The sequence below is a fragment of the Mustela lutreola genome, chromosome 6, assembly GCF_030435805.1.
Source record: "Mustela lutreola isolate mMusLut2 chromosome 6, mMusLut2.pri, whole genome shotgun sequence".
NCBI classification, from domain to species: Eukaryota; Metazoa; Chordata; class Mammalia; order Carnivora; family Mustelidae; genus Mustela; species Mustela lutreola.
The window spans coordinates 117,642,303-117,655,633 of NC_081295.1; the positions used below are offsets into that span (position 1 = coordinate 117,642,303).

Below are 13,331 nucleotides of genomic sequence, written 5' to 3' on the forward strand. Positions count from 1 at the left end.
TCCTATCAGAGAGATCATATAATAATCATCCTTCTCTGACTGACTTGTTTCGCTCAGCATAATACCCTCTAGTTCCATCCATGTAGTTGTAAATGGCAAGAGTCCATTCCTTTTGATGGCTGCATAGTATTCTGTTGTATATATATACCACATCTTCTTTATCCATTCATCTGTTGATGGAAATCAAATCTAGGTTCTTTCCATAGTTTGGCTATAGTGGACATTGCTGCTATAAATATTCGGGTGCACGTGCCCCTTCAGATCACTACATTTGTATCTTTAGGGTTAATACCCAGTAGTGTGATTGCTGGGTCATAGGGTAGCCCTATTTTCAACTTTTTGAGGAACTTCCATGCTGTTTTCCATAGTGACTGTACCAGCTTGCATTCCCACCAACAGTGGAGGAGGATTCCCCCTTCTCCACATCCTCGCCAACATCTGTCGTTTCCTGACTTGTTAATTTTAGCCACTCTGACTGGTGTGAGGTGGTATCTCATTGTGGTTTTGGTTTGTATTTCCCTGATGCTAAGTCATGTGGAACATTTTTTCATGTGTCTCTTGGCCAACTGGATGTCTTCTTTGCAGAAATGTCTGTTCATGTCTTCTGCCCATTTCTTGATTGGATTATTCTTTGGGTGTTGAGTTTGGTAAGTTCTTTATAGATCGTGGATACTAGTCCTTTATCTGATATGTCATTTGCAAATATCTTCTCCCATTCTGTCAGTTTTCTTTTGGTTTTGTTAACCGTTTCCTTTGCTGTGCAAAAGTTTTGATCTTGATGAAGTCCCAATAAGTCCTTTTTGCCCTTGCTTCTCTTGCCTTTGGCGATGTTCCTAGGAAGAAGTTACTGTGGCTGAGGTCGAAGAGGTTGATGCCTGTGTTCTCCTCAAGGATTTTGATGGATTCCTGTCTCACATTGATGTCTTTCATCCATTTTGAGTCTATTTTCATGTGTGGTGTAAAGAAATAATCCAGTTTCATTCTTCTGCATGTGGCCGTCCAATTTTCCCAACACCGCTTGTTGAAGAGACTGTCTTTTTTCCATTGGACATTCTTTCCAGCTTTGTCAAAGATTAGTTGATCATAGAGTTGAGGGTCCATTTCTGGGCTCTCTATTCTGTTCCGTTGATCTGTGTGTCAGTTTTTTGCCAGTACCATACTGTCTTGATGATGACAGCTTTGTAATAGAGCTTGAAGTCTGGAATGGTGATGCCATCAACTTCGGCTTTCATTTTCAACATTCCTCTGGCTATTCAGGGTCTTTTCTGGTTCCATATAAATTTTAGGATTATTTGTTCCATTTCTTTGCAAAAAAAATCATGGTACTTTGATAGGGGTTGCATTAAAGGTGTAGGTTGCTTTGGGTAGCATAGACATTTTCACAATATTTTCACTGTTGGAAAGACAGTCTTCCCTCCCTTGAATTGCTATTGCAGCGTTGTCCCAAATCAGCTGGGCATTTTCGTGTAGGTGTATTTCAGACTACTCTATTCTGTTCCATTGATCTTTTGATCTATGTGTCTATCCCTCTGTCAATACTACACAGTCTTGATTAGTGTAGCTCTATAAAAAGCCTTAAAATTAGATAAAATGATCCTTCCACTTTATTCTTCTGTTTCAAAATTGTATTAGCTATTATAGTTCTTTGCCCTTTTCATACAAATTTTAGAATAATCTTGTGTCTTCCACATAAAATCTTGATGGGATTTTAATAGAAATGCATTAAACCTATATATCAGTTTGGGGAGAATTCACATCTTTAGAGGTATATTTTTAAATTTCTGAATATATGGAGAATTTTTAAAAATATTTTTGTTATTACATCTAATTTAATTCTTTTACAGTCACAAAATGTGATCAATATAGCAGTTCTTTGAAATTTGCTGAGACTTGCTTTACGGACAAGTATTTGAGCTTTTTTAAAAATTTTATTTATTTCAAACTTTATTTTTATTTACTTATTTGTCAGAGAGAGAGAGAGAGAGAAGTAGAGAGAGCTGCAGGCAGAGAGAGAAGCAGACTCCCCACTGAGCGGGGAATCTGATGTAGGACTTGATCCCAGGACTCTAGTATCATGACCTGAGTGGAAGGCAGATGCTTAACTGACTGAACCATCCTAAGATTTTATTTTTTTAAATAATCTCTACAACCAATGTGGGGCTTGAATTCACAACCCTGAGATCAAGAGTTGCATGCTCTACAGACTGAGCCAGTGAGATGTACCAAAGAAAGAGATTTTAAAAAGAAAAAAGAAAGTTTTTTTTTTTATTTTTAAAAAGGAAAAATTGAAACCTATTTGATATTAAGTTTCACTCTTCAAGAAAAGGTCTTTTTGCTCAATCTTTTGTGTGCTTAATAATGTTTTAGACCCCATCCTCCTCTGCACTAGGTCTTACAAATTTCTTATTAAGGCTATCCTTGGGTATTTTATATTTTTGTTTCTATAATAAGTGGGGCCTTTTTTTCAGTCTGCCTTCTGATTGTTTGCATATATGAAAATATATGCATACTTGCATATATTTTGTACTCTACTTTACTGGATTTTATTATTGTTTATAGTAGCTTTCAATTAATTATCTTGTATTTCCATGTACATAGTCCCATGGTGTATAAATAGTAATAACTTCCCCTCCCTTCCAATGTTTATACCACTGATTTTTTTTTTTCTCTTCCAATTGCATTGGTAGTATTTCTAGTATAATGTTAATAAGAGTCAAGGTTAGTAGACATCTTTGTCTTTTCCTGATTTCAGGGGAAATGCTCCTGCTGTTTTCTCATTAAGCAGCATATTTGATTTGGGGGTAAAATAAATTTATTTTATAGTGTGAAAGAAGAAGCTATTCTTACTTTTAGTGTGTTTTTACATCAAGCATTTTTTTTGAACCTTATCAAAGCCTTCTTAGTATCTGTGTAAATGATATTCTTGAGCTATCTTTGTATTTCTGAAATAATCAACATCATAAGGTGTTGTCTTTCATGTTTTTATTTAATATGTTCCCTAGTTTTTGTTTGCTATATTTTAATTAATGTAGTAGGCAACATTCTACATCCTTGTAAAATCCCCTTCCCTTGAGGGTGGACAGGTTCTGTGAAAACTCCCATGATTATGCTATGTTACATGGCAAGGGGGAAGAAATTTTTGCCAGTGTAATGAAAGCATCTAATCTGTTGACTCTGAGTTAGTGAAAGGGAGATTACCTTGCAGGAGCCTGACATGATCAGGTAAGCCCTTTCAAAGAGGGTTTAGGACCTGCCCTGAACTCAGAAAAGCTTTCCTGCTGGCCTTGAAGATTCCAACTGCCCTGAGTTTTACAGCTACAAAGAAATGAACTTCTGCCAATAACAATGTGAGCTTGAAGATGATGTGAGCCTCACATGAAACTGTAGCTTGGCAGACCTTGTGAGACCCCAAGAACAAGACCCCAGGTAAAAGCTTTGTTTTCTGGTTTTATTGTTAATTCCTGCATTTGAATTCAGAGAATGAAGTTTTTGTTATTTTTCTTTTGAGAATTCAGTGAGGTTTCTCATGTGTGTTTTGATGAGTATCCATGGTCCTTTGAAAAGAAAGTATATTCTCAATATTAGAGAATAAAATTATGTGTGTGTACACACTAGGCTTGAATGTGTATATGCATCTGTTTAACTCTTGCTTTTATCTATAAGTACTTATAAATACTGAAAAGAATGAATTAAAGTATCATCCTGCTAGTTTATTTCTTTCTATCTCTCCTAACATGTCTACCTTATTAATTTGACTACTATATTATTTATTACATAGATATTCAGAGTTGTATCTTTACTGTGAATTGTGCCTTTTGGAATTACAGAGCAATCTTCTTTGCCTCCTTTAATTCTTTTAGTATCTGAATTCTATCTTTCTGATATTAAGAGCAAGACCTCACTTTTCAAAAATTTGTATTTACCTATTATATTTTTTAAATTACTTTTTGTATATCCTTTCACATCTTACCTTTCTGAATTACTGTTTGGGAAAATAATTTTCTTTTCATGGATGATTTAAGCTCATTTATATTTGTCGATATGATGGGTATATTTGGTTTAAGTTGTCGTATTTTATATTACATTTTTCTGTTTAAGTCTTTCAGTATGTTCACAATGCCCTGCTTTTTGTTGTATGGCTCTTCTGATATTTAGAGAGGTTTTCACTTTTGTTCCAATGTTACTTTTTATTATTATAATTTTATATAATATCCTTAATTCTCTATTTCTTTAGATAGTATGAATTTCCTACTGTGACTAGTGTTAAAAATCAATGTGTTTTGTCTTCTTTCCCATTGCCCTCCTTTTTTCCTATGGTCTAATGTTAGTTGTAAAAAAAATACCTTTCTTTATGTTTACCTTTGAAATATTAAATATGGTTCTATATCTGTTACTTGATTTGCCATCTCTGAATGGTTATTTGACCTCTGGCTATTACAGATGAGGCAGTTATCCAATTTAATATATTTGCCATCCCCTTTTTCCCTTCCCCTCCTATTTTTTTATTCATCCTATAATGTATGTATTGTCAGACCATATTACATTTAAATACTGATTTGCCATCCCGATCTCCAAATTTTACCTTAATCTTATCCCAGTGGTTATATGTTAGCTTAAATGTTCACCAGACTATAGTCATAGTCTTTGCAATAGTCTTTTAGTTGACTAAGTTTACCCTTTAGCACTTTTCTCCAGGAGAGCTCATTGGAACAATATCCCCCTAGTTTTTGTGTGTCTGTAGTCATATTAATGAAACACAGCCTGGCGAGGTGGTCAATCCCTGGTTTTCACTTTCTTTTGAGTATTTTTCAAGTATTGCTGCACATTTGGCTAGTGAGTGATGCTGTGAAGAAATCCAAAGGCAGCTCGAATCTTTTTCTTCTATATGCGACTTTCTTTAGAGGGAGTAGAAGATACCTGGCTTCCCAAACATTTCTTTGTTTTCACGATCCAATAATTTTATTAAGATATGTTTGAATCTGGGGCACCTGGGTGGCTCAGTGGGTTAAGCCTCTGCCTTTGGCTCAGGTCATGATCTCAGGGTCCTGGGATGGAACCCCACATCAGGTTCTCTGCTCAGCAGGGATCCTGCCTCCCCCTCTCTCTCTGCCTGCCTCTCTACTTGTGATCTCTCTCTCCTTATCAAATAAATAAATAAAATCTTTAAAAAAAAAAAAAAAAGGATGTGTTTGAATCCATTTTCCCTGGCATGTGGTATATATTTTGATTTGAAAAAAATACCCAAATCCTTTATTTTAGGAATGATTTTTAAATTTATATCTTGAGGGTGCCTGCATGGCTCAGTCAGTTAAGTGGCTGCCTTCTGCTCAGGTCAGGATCCTGGGGTCTTGGGATCAAGTTCTGCATTAGGCTACCTGCTCAGCGGGGAGCCTGCTTCTCCTTCTTCCTCCCACTCTGCCTACTTGTGCTCTCTATCTCTCTGTCAAATAAATAAATAAAATCTTATAAATTTATTTATTTATTTATTTATTTATTTATTTATATCGTGAAGTAGATTTTCGAACTGTATCATAAATATTTAAGTCTCCATTGGTTTGGTTTTCTTCTTCAGGAATTCCAGTTACATGTGGGGTTCTGTCTCCTTTGCCTATCTTCTACACCTATCATTTTCTCTCTCATCCTACATTGTCTAATATGGTAGCCACCAGCCACATGTGGTCATTTAATTAATTAAAATTAAATCAAATTAAGAAAGCACTCCTGTGATCTCATTGCTCACATGTCATAAGCTCAAGAGCCACACATGGCTAACGTTTATCCTTTCGATGTTCAGAGCAGCACCTAGATAGAAAATTCTAGTGGACATTTGAACTTTATTTCCATTCCACTTTGTTTGCTTTTGTCACTTTTGTCCTCTGTGTTCCTTAACTGTATTTTGCATCATGTTTATTCTCTCTTGGGCCCTTACTAATTCTATCCTGAATTCAGAGATTTCTCGCCTTTCTGCTATGAAGCCTTTCTCCACTGAGGCGGTAACTTGTTTTATTTTGTTTATAGTTAACTTTTTAAAAAGTTTTATTTATCTTAGGAGGGAGAGAGAGGGAAAGGGAGAGGATCCTTAAGCAGACTCCTGGCTGAGCACACAGCCCAAGGCAGGACTCGATCCCAGGACCCTGAGATCACAACATGCAGAAATCAAGAGTCAGACGTTCAACCAACTGGGCCACCACATGCCCCTGTAGTTAACTTTTGTTGAGAATTTTAATCTGTTCCTTGTCTGGTTTTTCATCTCTTACCTTTTGCTATCCCTTCACATCTCTTTTTCTTATAGTATTTTTTGTAGTACTGATATGCCAGTCCCCTTTTTATTATGCTTTATGCAATGACAGGTGGTTCCTTCAGTGAAGTGTATGATGTGGGCATTTTCTGAGATCAGCCACCTCTGAGCATTTCTCTGTTCTCCCTTCACCTTCATTGTACTTCCACCCACACAGCTTCTGACCAGCTGCTTCCTGCCTAGTGGTTTCCAGCTCTCTCAGCACTCGTGGTGTGTGAGGTGGCTCACTTTAAGGTGAGTGTTCTTTACCCACAGGAAGTGGAGTTTACTAATATTTTCTGAGATCTGTTGCCTCTGGCCTCTCTCTGTTCACTCAATCGACTGTGGTATTGATTGTATCAATCTCTGTGTAGCTTCTATGAAGCTTAAAAAAAGGTTTGTTTATTTATTTGAGAGAGAGAGCATGAACAGGCTGGTTTTGAATCCCGCATCTATCTTGAGATTCATGCAAGACATCTTTAAGAAAAGAGAAATTGCTCTCACCAAATCCCTTTTTACCATGTCTGGACCTTTTTGTTAACCCTATGTATTAGACATTTTCATTACGATCATTTTATAAAATGTTTGTTCAGATTTGCCTACATGTTCACAACTTTTTATTTAGCCTTCAGTTATTTCTTGCATCTCAGAACTTCTTACCGGGATTATTTTCCCTTTTCCTGAATTATACCCTGTATAAATTCCTTCAGAGAGGCTGTTGGTTATGTTTATCTCAAAGTACCTTCAGTTCATATTTTTTTCTTGAAAGAAAATTTTCTAATGTGTAATTTTAGGTGGACAGCTATTTTATCTCAGCATTTTGGGCACCATTTCAGTATTTTAGAGTTTGCTGTTGCTATTGAAAAGTCTGCTCTTAGTCGGTTTGTTTCACTTTGTAGGTGATCTGCCTTTTCTCTTTAGCTCCTTTTAAAGACTTCTCTTTGTCTTTGATATTCTGAGTTTTACATTACTGTGTTTAGATGTTCTTTAAAAAAAAATTATCATGCATGGTACATTCTGCATCCAAGATCTAAGGATTCATTGTCTCTCATCTGGTCTGGAAAATTCTTAGCAATTACTTTTCCAAATATTTCTTCTCTCCAGTCCCTTCATTCTCTTCTGCAGCTTAAGAGATTATATTAGAACTTCTCATCCTATTCCCACATATTCCTTAAACTCTCTCTTTCTTAGTTTTTCCACTTCTTAGCTATCTGCTCCATTTTGGGTCTTTTGTTCACTCATAGTGTGATTGTATTTTTACTTCTTTAAGCACTTCATACACTTAAAAATATTCTCTGCCAAGTGAAAGATGCTAGACATGAGAACATAGTGTACAAGTCCATATATAGGACATTTTATAAAAAGCAAAAGTTCAGGTTCAAAATTCAGGACAGTTGTTGCCAAGAGCTGGGTGTTGTGGAAGAAAATTGACTTCAAGAGGGCATAGGGGAATGTTGGAGGTAAAGGAAACATTTTATATCTTAACTATGGTAGTGGTTTATGACTGTACACTTGTCAAAATTCATTGAGCTGTATATGTTAACAGGATGAATTTTACTAAGGTACTTAGTACTAAGATACTAAATTAGACCTCAATAAACGTGATATTTAAATAGTGTATAGTTAACCTCTACTTACATGCCAAATCTAATCAGTGGAAGTGGGGAAGAGGAAGACAAAAAACTATCAAAATACAAAAAAACATTTATGCAATAAGGAAAGAAATATGTGTAGAGGTGACAGTCTTTACTCTGTAATGACTTATAAGGATGTAGTTGGTATGTATGACTTTCCCTGTCTTTAATTTGTGCCATGTTCCCTTTGCCTTCACACAGTCACTCAGGGAGTTGGGGTTTCTTACCAAACTTTACAAGGGATCTGAGCCCTCAATAATTCTGTCCTTATCGCAGTAGAGTAATCTTTAATTAATTTTTTCCATTGGTGGGATGCCTGGGTGGTGCAGTCAGTTAAGTCAGACTCTTGATATCAACTCAGGTCGTGATCTCAGGGTCATGAGATTGAGCCCTGTGACAGGCTCTGTGCCCATCAGGGAGTTTGGTTGAGATTCTCTCTCTCCCTCCCTCTCCCTTCCCCCCTCCCTCCCTGCTCTCTCTTTCTTTAAAATAAATGAATCTTAAAAAAGATTTTTTTTTAAAAAATGTGTTTCCACTGGATGTGGTAGTATAAGACCTGCTCTGGAACAACATATCCAAGTTCTGTTAAGGCCGTCCCATGCCACCCTGAAGCTTTAGTATATTTCGCCCCCCATAGTCAAGACTATTCAGGATCACTCACACCAGTTAACACTATGACCCCATTTTTGTCTACTCTTTTGTGGCATAAAAGCCCAGAATGACCAGCGTGGAAAGATTCTTTTTTCCCCTTAAGGAAGCAGTAATCTCTTGTATGCCCAAAGCCCAAGTCATCAGACCCCCAAGTGACAAAAAAGAAAAGCAATTATTTGTTAAGTCATTTGACCTAATCATGAAAGGCACTGTCCCCACTCTCACTTCTTGGTTTTCATACGTGTATATTCTAATTATAGGAAAAGCTGTGCTACAGATATATTGGTTCATGATTCTAAACATATAACACATCCCACAGGCCAGCATCCCAACCTCAGAAGGTGTTGTCCCCATTTGGAGGCTTAACTGGGTCTTCAACAGGCCACTCAGCTGTTCTGTAAGGCAAGTTGCTCATCTGGGCATGGAGGGAGCATGAGTAACTCACTCATACAGCTTACTATATCTTCAGAAATGGCTGGAACCTGATCCTGTATGTTATGCCTCTTTTAGCTAATGATAAACTGTTGCTTAGAATGGCCAACTTTGCAGCCTGGTGGCTCAGATAGCTCCCAGTGGGCAGCTTCAATATGCACACCAACACATGAGCTCCCCAAGTGCCCTGGAGCACAGCTAGAGCAATTTCTCAAAATGCAAATAACTACTTGCCTGAGAGCATAGTTTTGCTCCATGACTCTAGGGGCTTTTGCTGAGATTCCTACTGAAGCCTGCCATAGACTCCACGTGGCATTTTCATCTGCCACCCATTTGTGGAACACCAGTGGATCCACTGGGTCAAAAAGTCTAAGTGAAAGAATTCTCTGCCTCGTTGCTAGGGTTTCTCAGTAGAGACATCAAGCAGGACTTGCATATATTGCCCACCTTCTTCCATCTCAGGGGCTCATCAGAATGCTTTTGACTGTAAGAAAAACTCTAATTCAGACTGTCTTAAATGATAAGAAAAGCTACAGTCTTACATAAAGTGGAAATCCAGAGGTAGGGTGACTTGTGAGTCATTACAGAGTATGATTCAGTGGGGTTCGTTAAGATCAGCACTCAGTCCTGTCATCACGGAGATTCTTTCAGTTGCTGTACTTTCCATTCCTCTGTGTGGTGGCCTTGCTCAGGCTGGCTTCCTTCAAATGCACAAAGCGGCTATAGTAAGTTGTAGTAAGTTGTGTGTCACATCCAGACATAAAGGCCAAGGAAGAAGAAATGTTCCCTTCCTGTCCCCTCCTGTGTTTGGGGTAGGTATCTTATTTTAGGAAATAAGACACATTTTCCAAAAGCCTCTAGGAGAATCCCCTTCATGTCTCCTTGTCCAGAATTGATGGCGTGTCAAGTCCTAAACCAATCAGCTCATTTTCCCTTTGATGGTTAAGTGCCACTGCCATCCTGGAAACTCCCAACCCCATTAAAATTAGATATTCCATTTCATTTTCATGCTCCAGCAACATCAGTGGTTTCCAAAGAAGAGACATTAAAGTGCTTTTCAAAAATGGTGCCCCCCCTCACCAATGTCTTACACCTCTGGAGAAGAGAGTATCTTAAGGGTTCTCTGAGAGCCCATAATTGTATGTACATGGTGGTGGTGATAGTATTTACACAGGATAAACTGTTCCAACATTTCTGTCTTCCTAAGTCTTGATGTTTCTTTTATTTTTTCTTTTAAGATTTTATCTATTTATTTATTTGTCAGAGAGAGAGAGCGTACAAGCAGGCAGAGTGGCAGGCAGAGGCAGACAGAGATGCAGGCTCCCTGCCAAGCAAGGAGCCTGATGCAGGACTTGATCCCAGGGCCCTGGGATCATGACCTGAGCGGAAGGCAGCAGCTTAACCGACTGAGCCACCCAGGCATCCTTTGAGGTTTCTTTTAATCATTATTTCTAGAAACTTCTAGCACCTCAGTTTGGTGTGACCCATTGTTAAATGGAGGCCAGGGTGGATCAGGGTTTTGGTTAACCAGCTGAGCAAATTACTAGAACTATGCTCAGCTGCCAGCACAATGAATATAAAATCTTGAGTAAGATTTTATCACACCAATAAATTCAATCCCAATCTAAAACTACATTCCTCCTGACGTGGTGGGCAGACACAGAATCCAGTCATGCTATAAATCAGCAAAATCCCTATAATTATTTTTTGTGTGTAAGTTTCTTCTCCAAGATTTGACTTGAATTTTTCTCTCCCAGAGCATGCCCAGACTGACTAGCAATAAAGGATTGTTCTTCTCTTGCAAAGGAAGGGGGAAGTTGGGTTTTCAAGCAAGGGAGAGACAGCTCCATCAGATAAGGAATCAGAAAATGTTTTAATGGGTATAAAAGCAGAAACAAATAACGTGGCTAAACCCAGGAAGGTAATTGACAGTCCCTTCCACCCAAGTCCTAGCACAAAGAGCATAGAATAATTCTCTAAAAAGAACTGAACACAAAGTCAAGAGGGACCTAGGGCAGCTAGTGTGATTTTGGCACCCCAAGTGAGGCCCTCCTTATTCTGAAATTTGAGGACTTCACTCAAAACAAGATTTAACACTTTACCCAAAGGAATGCAGGCCTCCAACATACATGGCCCTCATTGAAATGTTCTCTTTTGTATTTTTACAGTATGAACAGAAAAACCAAAGATCACCCAACATTGAGAAAGACCTATGGCATCAAAGTAGGAAAACTGAGATTTTAAAAAAATGGAAAAAAAAAAAACCTGAAAACAGAGACTATTCAAGAAATAGAATAGAAACAGTAATAGCAACAACAGGAGATTAGCAGTCCCAAAGATCCAATTTTTTTTTACAAAAACAAGTCATAATGCTATGAAAAAAGAATCAAAGAACAGTAAAGAATCTTAAAAGTTAAAAATATGATTGCTGAATTTAGGACTATGAGGATGGTATCATATTTTTAATTGAAGTTTTATTGTGTAATTGTGTAAAGTATACATTTATAAGTTTTGACTTATGTATATGTAAACTTACAAGTTTTGACTTATGTATATGAAACCATCATCACAATCAAGATAATGAACATATCCATTACCTCCAAAAGTTAGGTCAGACCATTTTATATTTCCTTTCTCTTATTCCCCTATCTCACCTCCCAGGAAACCTATGATACATAAATGAAGTTGATACAGTATGTACTCCTTTATGTCAGGTTTATTTCATTTAATGCAATTATTTTAAGATTTATCTGTCCTGTGGCATGTGTCAATACTTCATTTCTTTTGATTACTGAATAGTATACCTTTATACAGATATACTATAGTTTGTTTGCCATTCGCTGTGCATGGACATTGGATTGTTTTAATTTTTTAAACATTACAAATAAAGCTGTTATGAACATTTAGAACAAGTTGCTGTCATTGTTTAGATGAGAGAGAGTGAGAGTGAGCAAGCATGGGTAAGGGGTAGGGGCAAAGGGATAGGGAGAGAGAGAATCCGAAGCAGGCTTCATGCCCAGCACAGAGCCCCATGTGGGGCTTGATCTCACGATGCTGAGATCATGACCTGAGCCAAAATCAAGAGTCAGATACTTAACCAACTGAGCCATCCAGGTGCCCTGAGAACAAGTTTTTATGGGCATATATTTCCTTTCTCTTGGAAATTCCTAAGAGTGGCATGGCCAGATCATAGAGCAGATTTATGTTTAACTTTTTTAAGAAACTGTCAAGTAGTTTGCAAAGTGGTTTTCACATCCTACCACCACTGTATTAGAGTTCCAGTGATTCTCCATCTTTCCCAAGTCGCTTAAAAAAAAATAAGGGGCGCCTGGGTGGCTCAGTGGGTTAAAGCCTCTGCCTTCGGCTCAGGTCATGATCCCAGGGTCCTGGGATCGAGCCCTGCATTGGGCTCTCTGCTCGGTGGGGAATATGCTTCCCTTCGTCTCTCTCTGCCTGCCTCTCTGCCTACTTGTGATCTCTGTCTGTAGAATAAATAAATAAAATCCTTTTTTTTTTAAGATTTTGTTTATTTATTTGACAGAGAGAAATCACAAGTAGATGGAGAGGCAGGCAGAGAAAGAGGGAGGGGGAAGCAGGCTCCCCGCCGAGCAGAGAGCCCGATGCGGGACTCGATCCCAGGACCCTGAGATCATGACCTGAGCCGAAGGCAGCGGCTTAACCCACTGAGCCACCCAGGCGCCCTAAATAAATAAAATCTTAAAAAAAAAAAAAAAAAAAAACAGCTTTATTGAGATGTAACTTATATACCATAAATTTCACCCATTTAAAGTATACAATTCAATGACTTTTTAGAATATTCACAGAATTGTGAAACCATTGCCACTATCTAATTTTTAGAATATTTTCAGCACGCTCCTAAAATCCTCATATCCATCAGCAGTCACTCCCCACTCTTCACATGCACCCCCATGTTAGGCAGCTTCTAATCTACTATCTGTCTCTAGATCTGTCTATTCTGGACATTTCATGGGAATTGAATCATATAAGGTGTTTAATGACTGACTTTTTAACTTAGCATAATGTTCTTAAGGTTTATCCACATTGTAGCATGTATCAATACTTCATTCCTCTTTTTAAAAATTTTAAACTGTGAAATAATTACAGATTCACAGGAATTTGCGGAGATGGTACAGAGAGACAGGTCTCTTGTATTCTCAACCCAGTTACTCCCAATGGCTACCTGCTACCTAACTACAGTACAATATCAAAAGCAAGGTATACATTGGTATACAATGTGTGCACAATCTTATTATATGTGTAGATTCATATAACTACCAATACACTCAAGATACAGAACTATTTCATCACCACGAAGA

General features: G+C 37.7%; 1 long non-coding RNA gene across 1 annotated transcript in view; it reads left to right on the top strand.

The window, feature by feature from the left end:
* Positions 1-572: 572 nt before the first annotated feature.
* Positions 573-13,331, top strand: part of LOC131833232 (uncharacterized) — a 40,009-nt gene continuing 27,250 nt past the window's right edge. Inside the window, exon 1 of the long non-coding RNA XR_009354365.1 lies at positions 573-647. This is a non-coding gene — a long non-coding RNA (uncharacterized LOC131833232). The remainder of the gene's footprint in view (positions 648-13,331) is intronic.